This window comes from Saimiri boliviensis, chromosome 2 (genome assembly GCF_048565385.1).
Source record: "Saimiri boliviensis isolate mSaiBol1 chromosome 2, mSaiBol1.pri, whole genome shotgun sequence".
Classification (NCBI taxonomy): Eukaryota; Metazoa; Chordata; class Mammalia; order Primates; family Cebidae; genus Saimiri; species Saimiri boliviensis.
Window position 1 is genome coordinate 180599975 of NC_133450.1, and position 26250 is coordinate 180626224.

Genomic DNA, 26250 nt, shown 5'->3' on the forward strand with positions numbered 1-26250 from the left:
AGGGTCTTTATTTGAAGCTGACTTCTTATCTCTGGTTTCAGAGAGGGGGTTGCAAAACAGCCAAGATGGCAGCCTGTCCCTCCCTCTGGAACAAATCTCCTTCCATCTTGGGTTTGTTCCAGGGAGGTATAGTCTTGTTGCTGGCTGAAAGGCATGTTTAGGAAGTGACTGGAGATCCCACTTGAGGTCCCAGCTAATGAGGAGGAATGGGATTGGAACCTGCTTTAAAAAGCAGTTAAGTCACGTTTTGGTAGAGCAGGTGTGCTGTGCTGGGGGTCCACTTAAGCTCCCTGTCACCTCAGACACTCCAAAGCCCAAAGGCTAGAATGGCTAAGTCACCCAAACAGCAAAGGTGGCAGCTCACCCCTCCCTCTGGGAGTATTGTCCCAGAGTTTTAGATTTCTATCAGCCAGGGAGCTTTTGTGGGGATGGCTGGAGGCCCCGGTTGGGAGGTCCAGCCAAGTTAGGAGGAGTAGGATTGGGCACCCACTTAAAGCAGCAGTCCGACCACATTTTGGTAGAGCAGCTGTGCTGTTCTGGGGGATCCCTTCTGTCCCAGGTGGGCTTAGGTTCTCCAAAGCATGAAGGTTGAAATGGCTAAGGTGCTCAAACAGCAAAGATGTTTGCTGCCCGGCCCCCTGCGAGCTCCTTCTTAGCAGGGTGCAATGCTGATACTGGTAGCTGGTTGGAATTCTGAGCCAGTGGGTCTTATGTGAGGTGCCATGGAAATGGGGCCTGCAGGCTGTTGCTGCTCAGCACCCTGGACTCAGCCTCTTTCCTAGAGGTGTGTGTAGGAGTCTCACCTCCCACCTTGCCAGAGGTGTAGCTGCCTTTGCTGGAAAGGCCAGGTATCTGAGGCTCCAGGGTCTCCATGCATGCCTGAGTGGTTGCTCTGCCAAGACTACACGTAGATCTGTCTGTCAAACTGAAGACTGAAGGCCCTGGTGGAGTGGGTTCAGAGATCTCCTGACTGAAGGGTTGCAAAGATCTGTGACAGAAGCATGGTTTCCTGGGTCACATTGACTCACCATTCCCTAGGCAGGGGAAGATCCCCAGCTCCATGTTGCTCCCAGGTGGGCCGTTGTCCTGTCTTGCTTTTCTCCATTCTCTGTGGGTCTGGTTGCTTCCTTGATTAACCCCAGTGTGAATCCCTGCGGGTTTCAGTTGAAGGTGCTGTATTTACTTGCCTCTTCTGTTACTTGCCTGTGAGAGCCATACATTAGCTGCTTCTAGTTGACCATCTTGGCCACTTCCTCCTTGAAATTTTTAAAGCAAAATATACTATCATTTTTCTCCAATATAAACATTACGCACATTGTGGAATAGGCAAAAATATGGAAAATGCATGGCTAGTAGGAAAGTATATGTGGTACAATACCTTTTAGGAGGACAGTTGGTAATCTACCAAAATTTGCTTCTCTTTTTTTATCTTGTATCTGTATTTCTCCAAATCCATCCTGTGGAAAAGATAAAAACCCTTCTAGGTGTTCTCTCATGCACTTTTAATCATGGTTATGCAGGAGACATTATTTTCATCAGCTTTTTTTTTTTTTTTTTTTTACTTAACAGGAGATGGTTATACGACAGTCATTTCCTTTTGTTGTTTTAAAGTCTATTATACTTCATTTTAATGGCTGGTGTCTTATGGGATGCTTCCACAATACTCATTGCTTATTATTTAGTTTCTTTTCAGGGTATGGGAATATGTTATCAATATTGCCTGGCAGATAACTTTAGAATAAAGCTTTTATATCAGATTATTTCCTTATTTATGGATATTGTTAATTGCTCTTTAGAAAAATTTCCAAAAAGGTTGTGTCATTTATTGTACCTGTCAGAAATACTTGGCTGTTTTAAAGCAAATTTAATTGCTTTCAGAAATACACTGTGTTCTAAGTCAATTGCATGATTTTACGAGGAGATAGGCTAGAATGGATGCTTATTTTCTCAGTCCCTGACACGAGCTAAAGATCATCTTCCTGCTATGTGCATTTTATTTTCACTATTTGCTTATTAAATAAAGCTGAAGTTTAAACGTAGCAGAAAACTAATGATTCTTTGCTATAGTTGATGTTCTGCAGAAGTTACAAGCACTGATTAAGCATCAAAAGAATCTTGCCATTCTGTGCTCTAATTTTTGTATCAAAGCTTTCATTTGGCACTCAAAACATTCTTAATGATATGAAAGTGTGACAAGCAGTATCCTGGTTAATTTATTTCCTCTAGTTTATGCTTTTTCACTGTTTGTAACATTGCTACCAGAATATCCTGAAAAGCAAAATGGAAAGGATTTAACATCCATCTTACACTTGAGCAAAAGCTCCAAATATCTAATTCAAGATTTGCCTTCATTCCAGTTACATGGCTTTTCAGGTCCACGATGAGAGAAGTCTAATAGGGAGAGAGAAAATGGCTATCATCAATATGGTTTGGGCTTCAAGCTCTGAATAGGAAAAAGAAAATAAGAACACAGTTAATTACAATGTATTATATATTTCAAAATTACTAAAAGAGTGGATTTTAAATGTTTCTACCACAAAGAAATAAATATGTAAGGTGATGTGGTAATTAGCCTTATTGGCTCATTTCACAGTATCCAAACATCACATTGTATCCCATAAATATAATTATTTGTTATTTAAAATAAAAATAATGTTAAAAAAGACATAAGAAATATAGGAGAAAGTGAATATCAAGTTTTTATCTTTTCCTTTGATATGCTATTGGTTTTTACTTTATGAAGGGATTCATATTTTCTTTGTTTTACTGGGGATATCTATCAATCAATCAATCATTGATAACAGTGCTAGATATCAATTAATTGTCTCTCACCTCTAAATCTACCGATTTTTGCCCTGTTTTGTGATTATAGGGCTGGACCCTATAACATTTTGCATTTGAGAGTTGGTTCAGTCTTAGGTTTTGTCACTAGAGAGCCTAGAGAGACACTGCAGACACAGGAACAACAGCAACAAAGAGGCTTTTCTTGTGTGCCTTTCTCTTCCTCCTGTAGCTGCACATCTGCCAGTGGTGGGTGGCCCTCCATCTCCACTGAGGGCCACTGCAATTCTCCAGCATCTCAGTTGTAATCTATTGTAGATTAGATTACAGACCAACTGTAATTTATTGGCACCCAGGTGGACAGCTTTCTATGGGTCAGCTTACACCCCTGACACCTTAGTAAATGTCATCAACATCCCAACATGTGACCTCTTGCAGACCAGCTCTGGCCTATAGGACCCAGGGAAGTTTTCTGCTATTCAGCAGGTAGCAGATGTACCCTCTCCAATGGGGTCAAAATATCAGCCATTGGTATGAGCTGGTGCTTTCCAAACCTTTAGCTCCTTCTTTGGATATTCTCTTTTACTTTAGGAATATAATTGCCCCCAATATTTGCTGAGTAGTTTTTAGTCTATTTAGTAGTTAATCACATTTTGCCAGTTAAGATTTTTTTCCTATAAAGTTTTCACCATTCAAATTCCTAGTGTGGTTTCTTCTTGACTGAATCATGACTGATTCAGTAACAAGTAGTTATTGGGCTCCAGATAGGTAAAAGACACAGCAGTAAAAAAGACAAGGTTCTGTTTTACTGCTGTGCCTCCAGTTAGGTTCCTGTCCTCAACACCCCTATAATTTCCACCTAATAAACAAGCAAGGTGTTAGATATGGCAGAGCAACATTTTAGGATGAGTCACGGGGTAGGATCAGAAATACTCTGTGTAATAAAGCGACACTCCAACCACAACTAAAGGTCAGTAGAAATTGGTCCGATGAAGAAGTACAGAGAGAGCATCTCAGCAAAAGAAACAGTTTGTCTAAGAACTAGAGTTGAGTCAGACTTGAGAATGGTGCATCGGGGAAGACCTGAAGCGTGGAAAGCGCACTGCTGAGGGCCGGGAGAGCGGGAAAGTGGGAGAGACAGGAGCAGGACGAGGATCTCTGAAGGTGCTGACGACTGCTCAGGATTCTGGATTTTTCCCAGCATTAGTAAGGGCTGTTGTAACATTGAAGGGTTGTTAGCAACGGAGGAATATGGTCACTTGCTTGTGTTCTCGGAGCTTAGAATGGTGGTTCTTAATCCCGAGTGCACATTTGAAACAGGCTATGTATATAAACAAAACCTTGTGGGATGGTCTGAATGTTGGTATCCCGCCACCTCCAAATTCATATGTTGGAACCCAATACCCAATGTGACAGTATTAAGAGTTGAGGGCTTTGGGAAGCAATTAAGTTATGAGAGCTCTACCCTTATAAATGAGATTAGTGCTCTTACCAAAAGGATTCCAGGAGGAGCTCCCTTGTTCCTTGCACCATGTGAGGGCAGAGCTAGAAGGTACCATCTTGGAAGTGGAGAACATCTGGTACCTTGATCTTGGACTTTACAGCCTCCGGAACTGTGAGCAATAAATCTCTATCATTTATCAATTACCCAGTAGTATAAGTTACCAAAAGTATTTTGTTAGAGTAGTTAAGCAGACTATGACCCCAAACCAGTTAAATCAGTCTCTCTGGGAGTGCGAATACTAGGCATCAGTGTGTATTAAAGTTCTTTCTGTGATTCCAACATACTGGCAAGGCTAAGAACCACTGATCTTGAGAAGTAAAGAAATAACACTGTGGCATGATGAGGATTAAATGATCAAATTAGGGACAAGTGCATTTGTAAGGTGATGAAAGTTTTCTAGTGTATTACTTAAATTAATCCATAATGTTGTTTCATTATGCCAAACCCATTTAGAATGTTAAAGGGAAGGATTTGGCATTTTTTGCTAATTAGAAAGTGGTTAAAGGTTAAATATTTTTTAATCCACATTTCCTCAAATGTTTACTCAAGGCAAGGGTAATGTCATCGGGAAGTTAGACAAATGTCTAAAATGAGGAACATAAATGCAGCACAGAACTTTCTATTGAGTTTTGTTTTAGTTAAAAAAACCCACCTTCAGTTAGTTAAAAAAAAATATTTGCTGAGGAAATGAATGAATGAATGACCTCTTTGTAATTAGATTCCAATTAAACAAAAGGAGGCATATCTGCTACCCCTTGACTTGACTAAAATTAATTAAACATTAATTTCTCATCTGAGATTAACCTTATGATAAACCATCTTTTAGTGCTGTGTTTGACTAATTTATGAAAATCTATATTGAGCATAAGGGTGAGAAATACTGGTACCTTTGATTTCACTTTTTTTTCTGGCACTAAAAACCGAACTCAGTTTCAAAAGAATTTAAGTGCTTTCTTTAGCTGTACAGCTGTTTCTATTGCTTTTTAGCCTGCTGTGCTGACCTCCAAACCACACTGCTTACCTTACTTTAGAGACTGAATCAGATGCACTACCTCTGGAGACCATGCAGGTTAGAGAAAAAATCATTAGGTTTTGCATTATAGAAGCATTACAGGAAACAAGGATTAAAATCATAACGTAGCCACAGTAGACTGGCTAATCTCACTCAAATGGGACATGGTTCTTGTGTGCCGATTATGTGGCATAACAATGGATGCACAAATGGATTGTTGTCAAGAGAGAATAAATTAATTGATTAATGGGGTATTTTAGTCAACCTGTAATGTGGCCGAAACATGAAAATTAATGTTAAAATTCCTGTTCAGTGTTGAATCCCTTTCTGTGGCACTTACTGTGTTTTCTACTTCTTTTGGTTCTCTGTTTCTCTAGCAGTTGGTTGCATGCTTGTAAATCTCCACGAGAATAAAACCTCTTGTGATTACAGTAACATCATTATGGAATACTTTTCATTTATTCACCTGCCTGGTGAGAAACTAGGCTCAGAGCTGAGACGTTCAGTAAGTGTTTTCTGAATGATATTGGAAAGAGGACTGGGTTGATAGGACATTCTATGAAGTAAACATGTGACTGAATTCATGGTGTCATAAATTATGGCAATATGCTATAAAATGCCACGTAATTCCCTGGGGTTTTACTGTATCTCGTTTCATATATACTCATATTCCTCATAAATATTCCTTAGCTAAATTACTGTACCTTAGGAAGCTATGCATGATGGTATCTGAATGTTCTTAAAAAGTAGCAATCAAATAAGACCAAACCATAATGTATGCCATTTGGGTAGTACCTGAAATAAGACCTAAGAACAGTTCCAACAAGAACAAAAAAAAAGTAACTGGAGAACATTACCTTAATGACTGTGAGAATGAGGAAATTTCCCAGTTGCTCAATGTAGGCTAAGTCCTTCACAAAGTTGCGCTGGGAATTACAGCTATTTACATTTCACTGTCTATACCGAACATTATTCCACTAGAATAAAATGCTGGCTTCCTCATTAATCATCCTGTCACTTACATCTGATATTAACAGTCATATTAGGAGAAGGAAGTAGAGAAAAGAGAACTGGGACATGTAGGTTCTAGCTTTGGCTGAGCTACTGTTAAACTGTGTGGCCTTGGGAAATTCATTGGCTCTATATGAAGGAGACACGTTCATTCTGATTTTTCAACCAACACAAAGCATTCTCTTCTATAAAACCCCTTGTGGATTCGCTTTCAATGTAGACACTTCCATTACAAAAGAGAGAGCTCATTATTGTCCTGATATAGCTTATTCTTTTGCTAGACAGCTCAAAAGATTAGCAAGACTTTAATTACACTGAACTGAAATCTTCTAACATGTAACATTCATCTATTGGGGCTAGTCCTTTGGAAGACATAGAAAACATACTCTATGAATGTTAACCATCAGTATCATCGTACCTGTCATTATAAACTGATATTCTCATCCCTGAAAAAAATCATCCTTGAAAAGTTAATATAGCCATAGGGGAAAAATAATATTTGGGGTTAGAAGTCTTCAGTATGCATCTTACCTTCAGTGATTAATTAATCTGTACTGATTCTGAGCTTCAACTTTTTAATTCCCCATATAAGAATTTCTACTTCATAATGATATTCTCTGTAAAATGCTACCATTGCCTGTTTTTTCTTCACATTTTCTTAATATTTTTGCTGTGACAATCTTCCCATTCCTTACAACCTCTTTCCCCAATTTAAAGAACTGTAAGGTAAATTCTGAAATGACAGCCCATCACAGCCTACATCATCCTCTGACCTAAACCTGTGTCCCATCCACCCCTCTGTGAACATTTATCATGCCATGTTGATGTTTATTTCTATCACTGTCTCTTTGATTAGGTGGTGAGCTTGTTGAGAGAAGACTTTGTATCACCGCTTCTTTATATCAAATGGAATTAGTTTCCCTATATTGGAGGATTTAATGTGAAGATGAAATGTGATATTGCATGTGAAAAGTAATTTGGAAAATGCTGTGTCATGCAAAGTTAAGGTTGAATTATTACTGTTACAGTTTCCCCACTGAAGAAAAAGAATCTCTAAGCAGCTGAAGAAACGGTAATGAGGTGGTGGTGAGAAGCATGCTATTTTCAACTGATCTGAGATGAATTTATAAACTTTTGTGGTTCTGAAGATGATTTATAGTCAACATAGAACATCTCACAAGATTTTGCTAGTTATTTTCAGTCTTATAAAATGTAAAAGGGGCCGGGCACGGTGGCTCAAGCTTGTAATCCCAGCACTTTGGGAGGCCGAGGCGGGTGGATCACGAGGTCGAGAGATCGAGACCATCCTGGTCAACATGGTGAAACCCCGTCTCTACTAAAAATACAAAAAATGAGCTGGGCATGGTGGCACGTGCCTGTAATCCCAGCTACTCAGGAGGCTGAGGCAGGAGAATTGCCTGAACCCAGGAGGCGGAGGTTGCGGTGAGCCGAGATCGCGCCATTGCACTCCAGCCTGGGTAACAAGAGCGAAACTCCGTCTCAAAAAAAAAAAAAAAAAAAAAAAAAAAAAGTAAAAGGATTGCAAGGATCCAGGGTTTCTCTAGAACCATGGAGTTTTGGCATGTTTCTCTTTCAGTTCATTTACAGACTTAATCTTCTCTAAATGTCGATAGAAATAATTATTTTTTGTTGTCAAAGCCAGAGTTTTCCTCTTATTTACTGAAATTCACAAAACAAGTTTCTTCAGCTCAACATAACACAATTTTTACTTTTTTTCTTAGCTTCAAAAAAGGAGAAATATTCTGATCTCTATCCTAAAGGGACAGGTCTTAAACTAAATATATTTTAGGCTTTGTGAGCCATAAAGTCTCTGTTGCAACTACTCAACTGAGTGCAAAAGCAGCCAGAGACAATATGTGAACAGTTTGGCTTGGCTGTGTTCCAATCGTGCTTATTTACCAAAGCAAGCAACTGGCAAAACTTGACCCACAGGCCATAATGTGCCCACCTGTGACCTGGTGCATTGCTACTTAAAGTGCAGTCTGCAGACCCTGAGTATTAGCATCACCTGGGAGCTTGTTGGAAATGCAGAATCTCAGGCTCCACCCAGACCTCCTGAATTTTAACAAGATTTCCAGGTGACTCACATACATATGCAAGATTGAGAACTATGGTGGCAGATGAATAACACAAGGGAGACATCTGGGAGCTCACTGGGGTGAGGCTGCCTTCTGGGAATGTAACTTATGGGCCTTTTTCAGTCTCTCCTTCCTTTGCCAGCTTCCTTCCCCTGGTACATTCTCACCCACTAACCGCCTGCTCTGTTCCTGCTGTCAGCTCGCCTTGCCACCTCCTTAGCCAAGCAGCTGCTCATTCCCCAGGTTTTGTGTCCTCAAGGGAGGGCTTTGGGAACTTGTCAGATGGAAGGGGTTTGGCTCAATTCAAGTATTGCTGAATATGTGACTGTGCCTTATATATTTACGCAATGCCCCTGCCTGCTCTCCTCTTTTCTGTACCCGTCTCTCCTTTCCAGTGTCAACACAAATGGAAAAGGAAGCTCAAGGTACACCTCTGCACCTTGCATATTGTGATACTGAAGAGACTATAATAATGTTGAACACTTTTCAATAATGTGATAATGACAATGACAAAAAAAATTTTAAGAGTGCTGGGGAGGAGGTGCAAAGCAATTGAGCTGTTGGAGCATTTTCTTAAATGAAAGCCAGGGGCCTTAATTAGGATTATGTTTCTTCAGGTGAGACTTTTAAGCAATTTGGAAAAGGCAATTATGTAATTTTCCTGCTGTTCTCCCTTCCCCTTCTCTTTGATCCTTCTTTATTAATAGGCATCTATCAGAATGAAGTGGCCCACACACAACTTCGGGTTGATTCAAGTGGGTGCAAGTTGATTTTTCAGCCTTATAATCTGATTAAAACAATCCTAGAATAGCCCACTAGGCTGTATGAGGTTTTTTGTGGTGAAAGATGCCCCGTGCTGGCTCCGGCTCTCACCCAGTGGCTGCCTGGCCCATACTTAAACATACTCAGTGGCAGACAACTTATCTATCTGAAGCCCACTGCTTCATATATGTTAGGTCCTCAATGAATATTTATTGAAGCATGCCCTTTCTTCCAGGGCAGTACTTGAAACTTGGTAAGAGACAAGTTACTAAAATCTCTCTTCTTATAATTTCAACTGATTTATCTTTCTCTGATCTTCTGAAACCCTATCTTGGGCCCTATATAAAAAGGCAATTAAGAGAAACTGCTATAATTTGCCAGGCCTGGCACTATACATTCATTGCCTTAATCTTTAAGTAGTTGCTATTATTATCCTTATTTCAAAGATGAGGAAACAGGGGCTTTGAAAGAGAGCAACTAACCTGAAGTCTCACAGTTAGAAAGTGGAGAAATGGAGATGTGAATTCAAGCAGTATAACTGGAGGCAAATGCTCTTAACCATTAAATACTGTAGGGCTTATAATAAGAATTTAGGGTGCAAAGCATTCTCCAAAGACTAGCATTTCTAGAAACTTGTACGTAGCAGCTGCACAGTGAGTCATGGACTCTTGAGGCCCATGCACAGGGAGCTATTATGCATGGGTCATCAGGAAAGGCATTGAAAACTGAAGCTGACATTCTATTAGTCCCACTGAAGTGCAGCAATGCAAAAATTCTCAATTTGTCAGGGGTCCCATTATAATCAGAAGCATGTCTCTGGTAAACACATAAATGGTGGTGGGTTCCCTGAAGAATTAACTGGTAGAGTCCCAGTGATCACCTTTTACTTGCTCCTTGATAGTGAGGTCTTCAGGTTTCTCACTAAAGCCTCCAGTGCAATCCCACAGCAGCCGGCTACGCTCTCTGGGGAAAGCCATGCATTAGTACTGCGAAAAATTGCAGCTCACAAGCTATTCCTTGAGCAACTGTGCACAACTGAGCAACTTGTGCTCAAGCTATTCCTTGAGCAAGAGCAGCAGACCTCTTCTGCCACAGGTACGGGTCTCCTGGAAGAACATCCAATTCCTGAAAATCGGAACAGCCCAGTTCACCTCATACACATAAAAATTGACAATCTGTTTGGATTTCTGTGGTCATAGGTCTGAATATTTGTCTGCAGTCTTGCTGTTTCAGGCAGTTTCTGAGGCTAATAAAGCTGGGAGAGAGAGAAGACTGAATGGCATCTCAGCTACTCTGCAAAATCAAACCTGAAAGAGAGGTGAAAAACTGCACACTACTTTTTCTCATCCTCTGATTGATAATGACAGCAAATCAGTTTTTATGGTGGACATCACAAAGTTGCCTTTCTGGACGGTGGGATAAAAGACATTAAATCGTTTTATGAAGTTCAAGTGTCATAAAAATGCAAGGTTGATGCTATTGTTATCCACCATGGATTAGGATGATTACCGCTCGATTGGCTGGTGACAGACAGTGTCTAAGCGAACAGAAATGGGAAAGAAAACAGTGTTGGAGAGACCAGAATGTACATGTAAGCTGACAGCATGTTGCGCCTCTAAGGTCATGTACAAGCATGATGTTAGAGTATGATTTAAACCCAATTCAAACTAGACTACTACAACTTGCAGTATTCTTCTCGGGAGATGTACATGTCACTGAAACAGGGTATTTTAGTCCATTGGCCTCATGTAGATAGTATCTAACTTACCTAATTTTCCCATATTTCCAGTGCTATCCAACTACTCTTCCCTTAAGACTTAAAATTTCAGATGCATTTATTTTTTCAATAGATACTGACAACTACCATGTTCCAGGCACTGTTCTGCACACTGGTATGAAGCCAAATAAGATAGGAGTCTCCCTCAGCATCTAGTACGATGAGATGGATAACCAAATGCAGGTAAAAAAGTGTTACAAGTACTTTGAAATTCCCGTACAATTTATAGTTGGACAAGAAGGAAGAAGGGACTAGCTCTATCAGAGAGGGAGTGAGTCAGAGACAGATCAGTAAAGTCTTCAGGCAAGACCTGATTTGGCCTGGAGGTGGTTATGGCACTATAAGGAAACAGAGTATTTCTGATCGGGTTCATTATATCCAACTCAAGACAACCTTGTCTTCCTTATTTCCAAACATGTGCTGAGCACCTACTTTGTGCTAGAACTATGGATTTTGGAATTTACAGTCTAATCTGGAGGTAGACATATACTTAATTGTATCTACAGAGGACAGGAGCACTCCAGGAGGAAATTATGTGGCCTTCACACGTTTTTGCTTTGGTCTGGAATTCTTTTCCCGAGGCCCCTGTCTACCCTGCGTTCATGATCCAGTGGAGTCAGTGCTTGTGCAGGCCGTATCCTAGTACCCGGCAAGAGTATTTCCTAGCTGGATGGGGCTACATAATTAGTCTTGACCAGTGACATGTGAGCAGAGGAGGGTGTACCACTTTAGGGTGGAGTACTTGAACATTAGTATCAAATCCTCAGAGCCCCTTTAGTCCTTCTGGGTTAGTAATTGGTATCATTGGAGTTAATAGCTATTCCATCAGCCTGAGTCCCCGAGTAACCATTTCCATTTCCACTGGAAACAGGGGAAAATTAAGTAAGTTAGACACTATCTATCAGAAGCTCCTGCCAAACTGCAGTGGACATCTAGGTGAGTAAAAAATTTGGTTTAAGTCCCTGATAGTTTGCGTTTTTAATTAACAGAAAAACTTAGAGTGTCCTGAAGACGTGCTGTTTTGCAGGGAAGGCCTCCACGTTACTCTAAATAATTTAGGTCTCTCATCTATATGTAATTATTGCTCCCAGTGCATGTGCTTAAATTTTTTTAAAAACCACATTTTAAACATGTTTAAGAGGTTAAGCTATAAAAAAAGATAAACAATACTTATTTATTAACATATCCATTGGGCCTACCACAATGATTGCAAGAGGAAATAAATTCTTGTTGAAAGAATGAATCAATGAATCAATGGACAAATGAACCAGAAAGTATTGCATGAAATCAAGTGTTTTTGAAGGGACTCAACTCTTCATGTAAATACTACACTACTTAAAGCCTGGGGAATATGTCAAATTTCAAAGCATTTCTTCTGCAGTTTCCTGACTGTTGTCCCTCAGTTTTAAATAAACTTCATGTCAAATAATCCTGATTTCAATAGGACAAGTTGTAGTTTCCAAAAGAATCGGTTTTACCAAAACAGCATTGTACTGGTAAAATAAAAAACAGACACATTGACCAATAGGACAGAATAGAGATCTCAGAAATAACACCACACATCTACAACCATCTGATCTTCGACAAACCTGACAAAAACAAGCAATAAAGAATAAATTCCCTATTTAATAAATGGTGCTGGGAAAACTGGCTAGCCATATGCAGAAATTTGAAACTGGACCTCTTCCTTATACCTTATACAAAAATTAACTCAAGATGGATTAAAGACTTAAATGTAAAACACCAAACTATAAAAACCATGGAAGAAAATCTGAGCAATAAATTCACGACATAGGCATGAACAAAGATTTCATGATGAAAATGTCAAAAGCAATGGCAACAAAAGCAAAAATTGACAAAAGGGATCTAATTAAACTAAAGAGCTTCTGCACAGCAAAAGAAACTATCATCAGAGGAACAGACAACCTACAGAATGGGAGAAAATTTTTACAATCCATCTGACAAAGGTCTAATATCCAGAACCTACAAGGTAGTTAAACAAATTTACAAGAAAAAACAAACGACCCCACTAAAAAGTTGGCAAAGGATGTGAACAAACCCTTTGCAAAAGAAGACACGCAGCAAACAGATGCAAAAAGCTCAACATCACTCATCATTAGAGAAATGCAAAGAAAAACCACAATGAGATACCATCTTATGCCAGTCAGAATGGCAAAAAACAAAGACAAGAAAATAGATGCTGGCAAGGCTGTGGAGAAATAGAAGTGCTTTTACACTGTTTGTAGGAATGTAAATTTGTTCAACTATTGTAGAAGACAATGTGGTGATTCCTCAAGGTCCTAGAAACAGCAATGCCATTTGACCCAGCAATCCCTTTATTGGGTATATACCCTAAGGTATATAAGTCATTTTATTATAAAGATACATGCATGCATATGTTGATTGCAGGACTATTCACAGTAGCAAAGTCATGGAAGCGACCCAAATGTCCATCAATAGTAGAGGATGAAGAAAATGTCGTACATATACACCCTCGAAGACTATGCAGCCATGCAAAGGAATGAGATCATGTCCTTTGCAGGAACATGGATGAAGCTGGAAACCATTATCCTCAGCAAACTAACACAGGAACAGAAAACCAAACACCACATGTTTTCACTTGTAAGTGGGAGGTGAACAATGAGAACACATGGAGAGGAACAATACACATTGGGCCTGTTGGCAGGGGCAGGGGAAGGGAGAGCATCAGGATAAATAGCTAATGCGTGCTAATGCATGCTGGGCTTAATACCTAGGTGATAGGTTGACAGGTGTGGCAAACCACCAGGGCACATGCAGAACCACAACAAAAATAGGTTGACAGGTTTATTTTAAGTTCTGGGATACATGTGTGCAGGATGTGCAATTTTGTAAACATAGATCCCAGAACTTAAAAACCAATCAGTTGTACAAGATCCATTTAGCAGGAGCAAAGGTTTTCCCTGAATTGACCTGGAATTTGCTTCATCTCCTTCATCACATTGGAGGAAATACTGTCCCTTGGCTGTTTGCTTTGACCTACAGTTAGACTACATGCCACTGATGTGAACAATAGCCCACAGATTGTGGACTACCACATGTCTCTTGAAAACATGTCTTTGATGAAGCAACTCCCCTCCCTGTAAAAACATAACAATTAACTAAAGCAGGTAAGACTGTGTCTTGGAAAGATAATGAGGTTTACTTCCCTGCCTATGTAATTTTTGCCTCTGTGTGTCTGGATCCCAGCTTGGATCTCATCCAGCTCACTCCAGGGAAAACATAGCTGGTATACTCCATAGTGCTTTAATGAAGTGCCTGCCTGTGTTAAAAAAAAAAAAGTTGCTCCAGCTTCAAAACAAGCTGAATTTTGGATGCTGTAATCGGGGTACTATGAGAAACTCCATTTACCTCTCTAGCAAGTGAACTAATGAGAAAAAGGACAGCCACCATTGTGTGTCCTGTGTATTACTAAGCTCAGAGTCTACATACATCTATTTTACACGTGATCTCTTCATTTAGTCTAGGACATGGGAGGTGTAGGAGAGAGGCAAGCCAGAAAGACCTTTTACACTGGCTCATGGTGAGATCAGTGTTTCTTGAAGAGGTTAGACAGGCTGGGATATTATGTAAGAACTGCCAGGAAGCCCTTGTCAATCACTTCCACCCTCCTCTGCCCTATTCCTCTGAAGTGTCACAAGTTGACTTTACAGTCTGTCTTGCCTCTGGTATAAACTTAGTTCCAGCTCCCGCACTGAAGCCTGCTGAGCATTTATGCACAGAGCCGCTGGCTGTGCTGCTGGAGCAATGGCCCATGCTCAACATCACCTCTCTTTGTTATGCTTGCTTCCAGCACATTCATCTTGTTGCTAGTTTTTGTTTCCTTGATCATTTGTGATTGCTGTGTTCTGCCACTGTGCGGCTACTCATCCTTATTTTCCAGTGACAAGGAGAGTCTCCTTGGGACAATTAAGGGCAAACAAATATAAATAGCATGATTTATAGACCAAAGTGTCCAAGAGTGAAAGAAACCAAACCCTGTGTAACCTCCATAATGCTAATCTAGAAATACACTCACAAAGTCAGTAGATACAGAAGTTAAGTTGTCCATCTCAATGCTACACCTTGGAAGGACAATTCTAGGTTGTTTTGGAGAAGATACAATAAAGCTGTATCAACATGATAGTGAATCCATTTTGGCACATCTGCAGTACATGGGGCCAGCTGGTAAAAGCATGATGCCAGTGAAGGACATAAGTTCAAATCCTGTGTAGACATGTGTATTTCTCTGATCCGGGAGAGTAGGCGTCCTCCTGAACTTTACTGCTCAGAAAGGAGCCAGTGTTGGGGGTTGGTATGGGAAGCAATAGATCAGCATCAGTATTATGAGAGTGGAGAGCCAAAGGACCAGAATGTCTTACATTTCTGTTTATTCTCAACCCTTATAATAATGCCAGGCACGTAGGTACTCCGTAAATGTGTGATAAATGTAACTGAACTACTACATGGAGAAAGAGGGCTAATACATAATAAACACCGATTGGGTACCAGGCATGGAAGGCACTGCGATCCATGATGAATGGAACTGTCTCTGCCCTGAGGAGCCTGTGCTCAAGTCGTTCCTTGTGGATCATATGTACAGATGATCTGGAAAATTTACCACTGACCTCAGACACTCTCAGGGCAGCCTCAGAATTGCTTAATTTCATAATTAATTAATGGCTTTAAAGAAGCTTATGGCACCGTTTTTGACCACCCCCCCGCTTTTTTTTTGGTGTGTGGGGGTGCACATATCCTTAATCTTCTGAAAGAAAGGAGAGTATAGGCCTTCAGGGTGGACCTAGATATGGCATGGAAACCTGAAACCTGCATCTCATGTTTTCTCTTCCCTTGACTGATAGTTGGTTTAGGTTGGCTCACAGTAAAAAACTCATTAATCAAACTGGGTACCTCGCAGGAACTTCCTGCACCGAGGTTGACTGCTGGGAGCATCCCACGAAACACCATAGGTCATGCATGTAGACAATAGCTCTCAGGTCTAATTCCTTATTATCTTACTGAAAACAGTTCTCGTCGAAGACATCTGTGAAATTCTGATTAGTACCTTCTTGGAGCTACCACTAGCATCTGTGCATCCCTCTCCTGTAGAAGCTGTCATTGAACAGCAATAGTTTATTGCTGTGCCTCCTTTACTTGGCTGTGAGCCTCTTGAGGATCCAGACTGCTGTTAACATAGGTGGCCCAGAGTCACCTGCAGAAGATGCTGGAAGAAGTGCCCGCCTGTGTTAAAAAAACATCAAAGTTGCTCCAGCTTAAAAACAAGCTAAATTTTGGATGCTGTAATCGGGGTACTATGAGGAACTCCATTTACCTCTTTAGCAAGTGAACTAATGAGGAGAAAAAAGAGCCTGCAGAAGAGCCATAATGCTGGAAGCTGAAGCTTTCCTTGGGAGAAAACGAGAATTGAAACCTTTGACTTCCACTTTCTCTTTCCGGGTTGCTTTGAGCTTAAAGGAAATTTCTGTGTTAATCACATATTTTGTGCTGCTAATTTGCTGAGATATGTCCAGGAGCTCTTCCTTCTCTATCCTTTAAAAAAGTCAAACAGGAACCAGAGTAGGTTCTGGGAAAATAATATATGAAGAGAGGTTCATAGCAGGCCACCCGTTTTAGTGTCGGGGGCACCATTCACATAGGATATAACATGAACTGTGTACCCTAGAGATGCTTCTGTGAACTTTTTCCTCCTCAGTGGTCACTTCTGTGCAAAGGAGCAGCCAATTCTACAGGCTAAGAGAGGGCATGGGAATTTAGAACCACAGCCTGAGCTGTATTTGCTCCTCCTTGTGGGGTCTTTGAGCATTGACTGGTGCATCAGGCCTCTGCAGTGGAGACAGTTAGCTGAAAGGTTGAAATCCAGCCACAATTTACCATCAGTTAACTTACAATCGTGTCTTAATATCCTATTCATTTCAGCGTCTGCAGCATCCAGCATCCTGAACATGGTAGGTATTCAACTGATGGTGGTGAAGGGATGCTGCTGAATGACTGTAGTTTCTCCTATATACCTCTTACATAGTGATGCATAAAGTGAATCATAAAAGAGATTGGAAGGTTTCAGGACTAAGGATATGTGAAGATATTTGATGCTCACTGTTTGGCTTGATTTGATGATTTTGCTCTTAAGAATCCTATTTTGAGCACGCTAGGAAGAGGCTAAACTTTAGAGTCAGTTTCGAATTCTGGCTTTCTTGTTTACATGTATGACCTTGGACAAGTTCTGAGCCACACTCTCCTCAAATGAAAAATGGGGATAACATTACCTACCATAGGCACTCAGTAGTTATTATTATGCTTATTGTTACCTCCTTTCCTCCCTTCAGAGCCTGGGTCTTTCTCTTCCTTTGTGACCGACACCTAGTTACCCTTTCCTGTTATGTTGGACAGCTTTTCCACACATTGTTATGACATGCTACTGAATTCTTTGTTCTTGTCCTGACGTTCTGGATTTGCGCTGTCCAGTACAGTAGCCACAAACTAAATATAGCTGTTTAAATTTAATAATGTAAAATTAAAATTTCAGTTCTTCAATCACACTAGACCCATTTCAAGTAGTTAGTGGCTATCATATTGAACAGTACAGCTATAAAATGTCTCCATTATTGCAGAAAGTTCTACAGGCCTATGGTGCTCTAGATATTGTTTATTTCTGATACCTGGACTGTCACAGATGCAGTCCACTAGGAAATAAGATTTCAATCTGTGTACTGTGTTTTTCAATGAGTTTAAAACTTGAACAGGGAAGAGAGGTCTTCATATTGGGTGTTCTCAAACCCCAATACACCTCTCTTATCTCTATGTTTACTTCACATATTATAGAAATGAACTTTCTAGGTGGGGAAATAATTATCAGAAAGTGAGTGGTTACGACCATTCAAAGCAGTCTTCTATACAACCATGATGGGTTATGTATTTGGGGTTAAATGATTGTTTTCATTAAATTGCTCAAAAGATGGCTTTTAATTCTCATGGTGGTTCTCATGTTTCTGTTGCTACGAATATATACTCTTTTTAACTTGACTCCTCAGTTCATTATTTTTTGCTTTTTTTAAAATTGCATTTTAGGTTTTGGGGTACATGTGAAGAACATGCAAGATTGTTGCATTGGTACACACATGGTAGTGTGGTTTGCTGCCTTCCTCCCCATCACCTGTATCTGGCTTTTCTACCCATGCTATCTCTCCCCAGTTTAAAGCTGTTGATATGCCTCTTTATGTAGAGGCCTGAGGATCATTTGGTTAAAGAAGCTCTTGAATACATTTTCCCCAAAGGCCATGTGCTATTAGAAGTTTTGTTGGGCAATTAGGCGAGAAGGGAAAGGAAAAGAGAAAAACGATTCCATTATTATATGGAACAATAGTTCAAGCCAACAACTGACAGCCCTCAAGGGTATTTCAGACCATCAAATTGTCTCTTGCTCAGATTTTGATGCTCTGTCGGATCCAACCTAAGCATCTTTTATGCCTTTACTGCAGACTAACTCATATTCTCTAGAAACTTAGAGCTAATTCAAAGCAGTTTCCTTAATAATTATTAAAGTCATGCAACCTATGTCACATAAAAGGCAGAATATCAATGATGAGCCACCCTGCTGAGAAATTGTCAATCAACATGTACACATGTGTACTCTGGAAATTACCATTTATATTTCATGGTTTCTTTTATTGTAGAACTGTGGGTTATGTTACATGTCAAGATGAAATCAATGGGCTGAGGGGAATTTGGTCTTAAAGGCTTTGGAAAGGTGTAAGAATCAAGCTTTTTTCCCCCCTGCCTTACAAAACTATTTTATTTGCAGAGCAAATTCTCCACATAAAATTCTATATATTCTTCCAACCTGGCTGCTTTTTTTTCCCCAAGTCATCTTAACTTTATATGTAGTTTTTTTTTTTTTTTTAAATGACAGCATGAATATATGCTCACTTTATACTGCTGGAAAATAGAAAATAAGAACGATGAAAAATTGTTTCTCATCTCACCACTGTAACATTTTAGACTATTCTCTACCAGTTAGGCTTAAAAAATAAAACTGAGTTTATTTTGCATTTGTAATTCTGTTTCCACTTTTTTCCCCTACTATTGTAGCAGAGGTTCATCATGTTGTTATAGCTATCCTTTACCATAACTTTCAATGATTGCTTAACCGTTCTCTTTCCAGGTATTTTATTTGGTTTTAATTTTTCATGTTTATAAAAGATTCCATCATTCAAAATTTCTGTATTGCTTGTTAAAATTATGTATACATATATTTTTTTCTGATGAATTCCCTGATGTGGAATTACTGGGTCAGTGTTTCTTTTTAAGTTTTCACTTTCCTTGATTCAGGCCCAAAAAGATTTGCTGGAAGCTTGAGAAAAATACACTCCCTTGGTTTGAGATCGTTCTGACAAATAGAAGTTTGTTCTCCTTATTTCAGTGAAGATGATCAAGTCCGCTTTTGCTTTAGAATGTTTTGAGATGCTCTTCTTTCCCTGCCCTCCACTCGCCAACACATACAGAAACACATACTATTCAATCATGGAAAATGGAAAGTTTCTGCTTATCTTGTCCTGGCTGAGAAGGAAATCTCTTGCCAATTTTGAACAATACAGTTGAAAGTAAAGGAGTTTTAAGTGATTTTAAGGTGTTTCTTTTTCCTTTTTTCTTTCCTCAGGCATGCTATACACATTTGCTATGGAAATCAGTGACCTCAAATGCCTGTGGTGTTCTAAACACATGGTGGGACGTCATGGGATGGAAGAAAGTGCATCGGATTCGAAACGGGAATATTTGGCTCCAGCCTTGGCGCTCTGACACCTCTATGTCTGTTTCACACCATGTGAGGTAATTTATTTGAAATTTATTACCTTGTTCAGTCCTTGCAGTGATTGCTGAGCTAGCAATTACTACTCCGATTAGATAGCTGTGGAAACCAAGGTTTACAGGGTAAAACAATGTTGGATGACCAGCACGTGGTAGGTGTTTGGAAGCTCAGTTCTCCTGATCTCAGCCATTTTCTTTTCTCGTTGTTCCAGACTGTTCTTATTATTCATGTTTAACTGGACAAGTACTCAACCTCCCTGAGTCTTAATTATATCTACCTCAGAGGGCTTTTGTGAGGATCAGAAGAAATAATTTAAATTGGATATGTTATTTAAAGTGGAATATAAGTGTTAGGAATTATAAATAAGCTAATGATAAAGATGACTACTATAATGTTTACTTAAATGTCTTATATTGACTTCTGAAGAGTTTGATACTTAATTGCTGAGTTCCTATTTTACAAATTTTCATTTTATCTGTTTTCCTCTAAAAAGCCTCATGGACATGAGATGCAAAAACTTTTAATAATTAAATGTTAATGCAGGCATCCCCAAACTACGGCCCGCGGGCCGCATGCGGCCCCCTGAGGCCATTTATCCCGTCCCTGCGGCACTTCAGGAAGGGGCACCTCCTTCATTGGTGGTCAGTGAGAGGAGCACAGTATGTCGTGGCCCTCCAATGGTATGAGGGACAGTGAACTGGCCCCCTGTGTAAAAAGTGTGGGGACGCCTGTGTTAATGCATTGGATTCGAGCAAACTAAGAAGTTTAAGTTCCTTTAACACAACTGTCTCCACTGTGTCACCACTGACATTTTTGGGTGGAATAACTTTTTGTTGTGGAAGTCTGGCTCGTATATTGTAGGGCATTTATCAACATTCCTGGCCTTTACCCACTCAATGCCAGTAGCATCTCCCTGCAGTTGTGACAATGAAAAAATACTTCAGTTATTGCCAATTATCTTTTGGAGAAGGGCCAGGGATGCAAAGTTGCTTCCATTTGAGAATCACTGCTGTAACAGAGGTCTGTCTCACAAGAGGCTGACTGTATTCACTAGCATCTTGGTTTGATGTTTACTTTTTTCTTAATATGTCAAAAGTATAATGTTGAAGAGTTAGTTTTGCAAAGGAAAATATCTTTAGTGTGTGTTGCATCAGTCTATCCAAGTTGTACAGCCTTGTCACTAGTTGGGCATTATGTTTTTCCTGACTGCCCAAACAAATTTCACTGAAAGCCAATACCAAGATCTAAACATAAGACTATAAAAAAGCAAGAAATAAAAATACAAATTCACACAATTACAATGAGAAACCTATTCTGAGAATAACAGTTTCTGTAAAATTTCCCATTTTTATTAAAATGTGGGTTTCAAGAATGGATTTGTGTTGTGCCATTTTTAATTCTTGCTACCCTCATTGTCAAATAGAGAACGAGCCAAATTGCAATGCTTGGGATACTCTTGTCACTTGCAGCAGTGTGGAGACCTGCTTTGACCTGCTCTGTTATTCCAGAGCAACAAGCAGGCATAGCCACTGACCAGAGAAGATGAAACACTCTGGAGAGATCAAAGGTCACTGGGCCTGAGTGGCTGTACAATTTCGCACTGGGGGTTTTATTCAGCAGTCTAAATTGCAGCTGGTCTGTCTGTCCAAAGCACAATATGGCACACCATTATGTAGCATCACTCAGCTTAGCAAAAGGCAGTTCCCATCAAAGAAACCACAGAATAGGAAGAGACTTAATATTTCTTGAAGCCTCCTGTGTGCTAACTACTTTATGTGTGGTTGTTTATATACTCTTTGTGCCACACCTATGAGGTAAGTATTATCATATCCAGTATTTATTAAAGGAAGTAAAGTAACTTGCCTAACATTAGGTAGAATTAAAAGATTCAGATCATGGCTTTAAAGCCTCTTAGCACTTCCAGCTAATATATTGACATATGACCTAATAATGTCAAAATAACTCAGTACTGTGTTTGAACTCTATTTCAAGATTTAAAACTGAAAACGTTGTTTTAAAAAATGGTTTGGTAATTTTAGGGAGCAAAGAGGGAGCCCCAAAAGTAGTAGGTAAAAGAAAAACTTGGGCTGGGGCGGAGGCGGGGTTGGTCATGATAGTGATTGAAAGTTCTGTTCTTCCTTTTGTAGGCTATTTGCTTTTCAAAGAACTTCGAGTCTGTGTGGTTTTATCACATAAGTCAGTGTTACTCTTTGTTCTTCCTAAAGCAGGGTTTATTCATTTTTAATTATTCAACAAACAATTATGAAACTTTGTTAGGCAAAGGGAACTGAGCTAGGTGCTAGGAGTAGCTATAAAACATAGGTCCTTCCTTCAAGGTGGCTGACAGTCTTATAGATGATATAAAAATGCTTATTAATTTTTATAAAATGAGAGAAAGTTGAAAGGGACTAAAATATTCAAATGAAAGAAATGATATAGTTTAGAGAAGGGACACACACTCTGACTTGGAGATCACAGTGTAGACTTTGAAAACAATCACAAGACAGCTGCTGAGCTGAGCAGAGCAGACTTAACATATTTTGGGTAAAGGCAAAGGTCACTGATGAATATTGGTTGATGACTCATCTCGCTTTTCTAACCTCACACCCCTGAGAAACCTAAACCTTCTGTAACCACCGTAAGTGACAAACAAGCAGGAGCAATTGACCATCTTTACACATGCTGGCATTTCTTCCTGCAATGCTCTGGCCACCCTTCTCTTTGATTGTCTGTGTCACATCGTCACCTCTTTCATAAATCATTTTACGCTTCTTCACTATTCACATACTGTTCTTTTTTTTTTTTTTTTTGGGACTTGCCCTCTCATCCCATTTCTACTGAAAGGTTGGCTTTAGACAATCCTATGTTCCATGGGATCTTCTTTTTGTCAGTTCGTTGGACCAGAAGTTGATGTTTGTCCAAAGGGAAACCATTTGAGCCAAGCAGATTCTGTCTCTCCATAACTGAACTTAAGTGACACAGAACATTTCAAATGGCAGGAGAGATGGATCTGCTATGTGAGATTGACAGCAATGTTCCGAGCCAAGGAGTTGAGAAGTAGGGAAAAGAAGAAAGCTGAGACACACAAACACAAGAGTGCATGCAACCTCCTAGAAAACAACTCAAACTGTGGACTTCCAGAGTTACTTCTGGGTCAACAGGGGCTCAGTTGTTCTTATGTCTCTGCTCTAGATTCTAAGAGATTTATAACCTAATATCAAGTTTCTCTCTTTAATTAATCAAGACTTATTAGAATGGGTTTTTCATCTTGCCACCCGATGGGCTTGGATAAAATACCTGGCTATACTGATATTCCAATTCTCTGAACCTCCTTTCACTTAGTCTGTGCTGTTCATTTTCTAAATCTATCAGGTGCCACTGTATTAGCCCACATAGCCTGAAGTATACTCCATTGGTAGACAGAATTTGCAGAGGCTTAGTACAGCAAAGGTGAGGTTTTGCTCATGCTAAATGTCCCACACAGGCTGGCAGGAGGCCTATGATCATCAAGTTACTCAGAAACTGAGGCTGTTGGAGTTTTCTTCCCCAACATACTTCAGTGATCACCAACCAGGGCAAAGAGAACATGGTGAACAAAATGCTGGCTCTTACAGACTCTACCTAGAGGTGATTCAATGACTTACCTACATGTTTCCTTGGTTAACAAAAATCACAAGACCAGGCTTCATTTCAAAGGGAGTGGAAGTATAATTCTGTCCTCAGAAGAGACCTGACATGTTTATTACAACTTTTAAGATTTTCATAATCTCCGATAGTGGCACAATGTGAGGCATATGACTTAGCCTCTTTCTGCCTCAGTTTCCCTTTCTTTAACATGAAGAGAACTATACTTCTTACCTGTTAAGGGGATTCAATGTGATGTTATACATAAAGTGCTTTGGCATAGTACCCAACTCGTTGTTAATGCCATGTAAGTATTAGCTGGTGCTACTTGTAAATACATAAAGTTATTCGCTTGAGTCATCTTTTTATTCACATTCCTACTGGGAATCAAAACTCCTGAAGATACCACAGTTGGCATGCTTCAGGGATAACATCTTAGTAGAATTTTTTTACTAATCTTCTTTCATCTCTTACTCACGTAGGGACAAAGATATCAGCTCCTGCTTGTTCTGTCCTCTGGCCTTATAGCTTGGCTTACTTCTGAAAAATCAATTGTACTGCAAATGCTAGGCCATCACTTTTTCACTGCAGCACCTACCCTGGCTTCTGCATAAAATGGCATTCTAAGTAACTGTTGATAACTCAAAGGAGTACACATCTATTAGCTACTCGTGTCCATAATCCCCTCAAGAAAATAAGTATAATGATATGTGTTACGTGGAATACCTGCAGAGGTTGGGTTTAGGGATTTTTGTTCTTGTTTTCTGGGTGGACTCCCCTGAATAACTTACCACATTCATAATACTACAGGGAAGGAGTTTTCTCTTAGCACAAATTGCTGTGCTCAGTATAGCTTCAGGGGGAAAGCATAGGGTTACCAGCTGTAGAAGGCCTGACATTAATTTGAGAGTTTATATTAGAAAACTTTCTACTCAGACTGAGCACTGGTTAGGAAAAAGAAAAAAAAAACTTTTAGGAAAGCTTCTTAGAATAAAAAATGGCTTCTATTCTAATAGAGAATAAATGTGGTTTGGCATCAACAAGGGAATGGGTAAAATGCAGTGTAATCAGAAAAATGCAGTTTCAAGCCTCATCCTGTGATCAAAGCGAAAGTCTGTTCTTTTGAATAGTTAGTGGCTCAGATATTTGCTTTAGCACACCCACCAGGGGCCTCAGTGATTTTTTTTTTCTTTCCAGGAAGGATGTTTACTAGCACTTTGTTCCCCTGGAAGAGTCAATATTTACCTGATGTCCCCAGCTTTGTGTCTCTGAATGCACAGAGCCTCCTTCCATTCTACCTGGAGCTGTGCCAGCTCTAAGAGAACCAAGCCAATGATTGGCCCAGCAGGGTTAGTGCCTGCTGTGCCCTGCTCCCAACTAGATTTCTACCAGGTTCAGCTGATGGCTTTTAAAAAAATTACTTATGTCTAATTCCTTGGGGATGCCACATTTCCACTTTCTTTTTTTTTTCAGTCATCTTTTGTAAACTTTCTCCTCTCACCATTTCTCTTGATCTCAACTGATCTTGCTTGGATTTCATATTTTGCTGGAGTGTCATCGGTCAGCAGGCTGGGTGTTATTTTGTACTCTTTTTTGATAGAGGTAAATAAAGTCAGACTAAACCAGAAGAAGGTGTGGCTGTCTTAGAGTAGCATTTGTTGGTAATGCTTCCCAAGTCCTGTGCAGACGTAGGGGATCTAAGTTGGATGCTTAGTGGGCAAGTCATCCATTGACTAGGTGTGATAGTGCACCAGGTTGGATGCTACCTGGTTTGTGTGCAACATTTTAATTAGCCCAACAACCCTATGAAGTGCTTACCATTGTTATTCCTACTTTACTGACATTACAATGAAAACTTGGAAACGTTAAGGCATTTGTCCAAGTTCTAAACCGTTATATGATACATTAGTCTCTCTCGATCTCAGTGTCCTCCTATGTAAAATAAAAGGATTTCTTTAAAATAGCTCCTCAACTTCAGCACTATTATTATTAGGGGCTAGATAATTCTTTGATGTAGGGAGCTGCCCTGTGCATTATAGGATGGCTAGCAGCATTCTTGGTTTGTGATCCTAACAGCACCTCCCTTCACCCACCTGGAACAAAGAAAAATGTCACTAATCTTTGCCAGTGTCCCCTGGGGGACAAAATTACTTCTGGTTTGAGAACTATTGGCCTAAAAAAATTTCCATGATACTTTGTAGATTGAACTGTCTACTGTTCAATGTGTGCTTGCTTGGTTTCCTTCTCACAGTTCTTCTTTCCTCTTACTTTTTCATTCCTTTTCTTAGTTTACCCCTTCATAGATTAGAGAAAGCAAAAGTGCCCACCTTCTGGGGGTATAAATTAGTTCAACCGTTGTGGAAGACAGTGTGGCAGTTCCTCAAGGATCCAGAACCAGAAATACCATTAGACCCAGCAATCACATTACTGGGTATACACCCAAAGAATTATAAATCATTCTACTACAAAGACAGGTGCAAACATGTGTTTACTGTGGCACTATTCACAATAGCAAAGACTTGGAACCAACCCAAATGCCCATCAATTGGATAAAGAAAATGTGGCATATACACATTATGGAATGCTATGCAGCCATACAAAAGAATGAGTTCATGTCCTTTTCTGAGACATGGGTGAAGCTGCAAACCATCATTCTCAGCAAACTGACACAAGAACGGAAAACCAAACACCATGTGTTCTCACTCATAAATGGGAGTTGAACAGTGAGAACACATGGACACAGGGAGGGGAACATCACACACCAGGCCCTGTCAGGGGGTGAGGGGAAAGGGGAAGGAGAGCGTTAGGACAAATACCTCATACAGGTGGGGCTTACAA

General features: G+C 39.9%; 1 long non-coding RNA gene across 1 annotated transcript in view; it reads left to right on the forward strand.

Annotated features, from left to right (window-relative positions):
* Window positions 1-26250, forward strand: part of LOC141583740 (uncharacterized) — a 287132-nt gene that overhangs the window by 74695 nt on the left and 186187 nt on the right. The window contains exon 2 of the long non-coding RNA XR_012516610.1: window positions 19639-19808. This is a non-coding gene — a long non-coding RNA (uncharacterized LOC141583740). The remainder of the gene's footprint in view (window positions 1-19638; window positions 19809-26250) is intronic.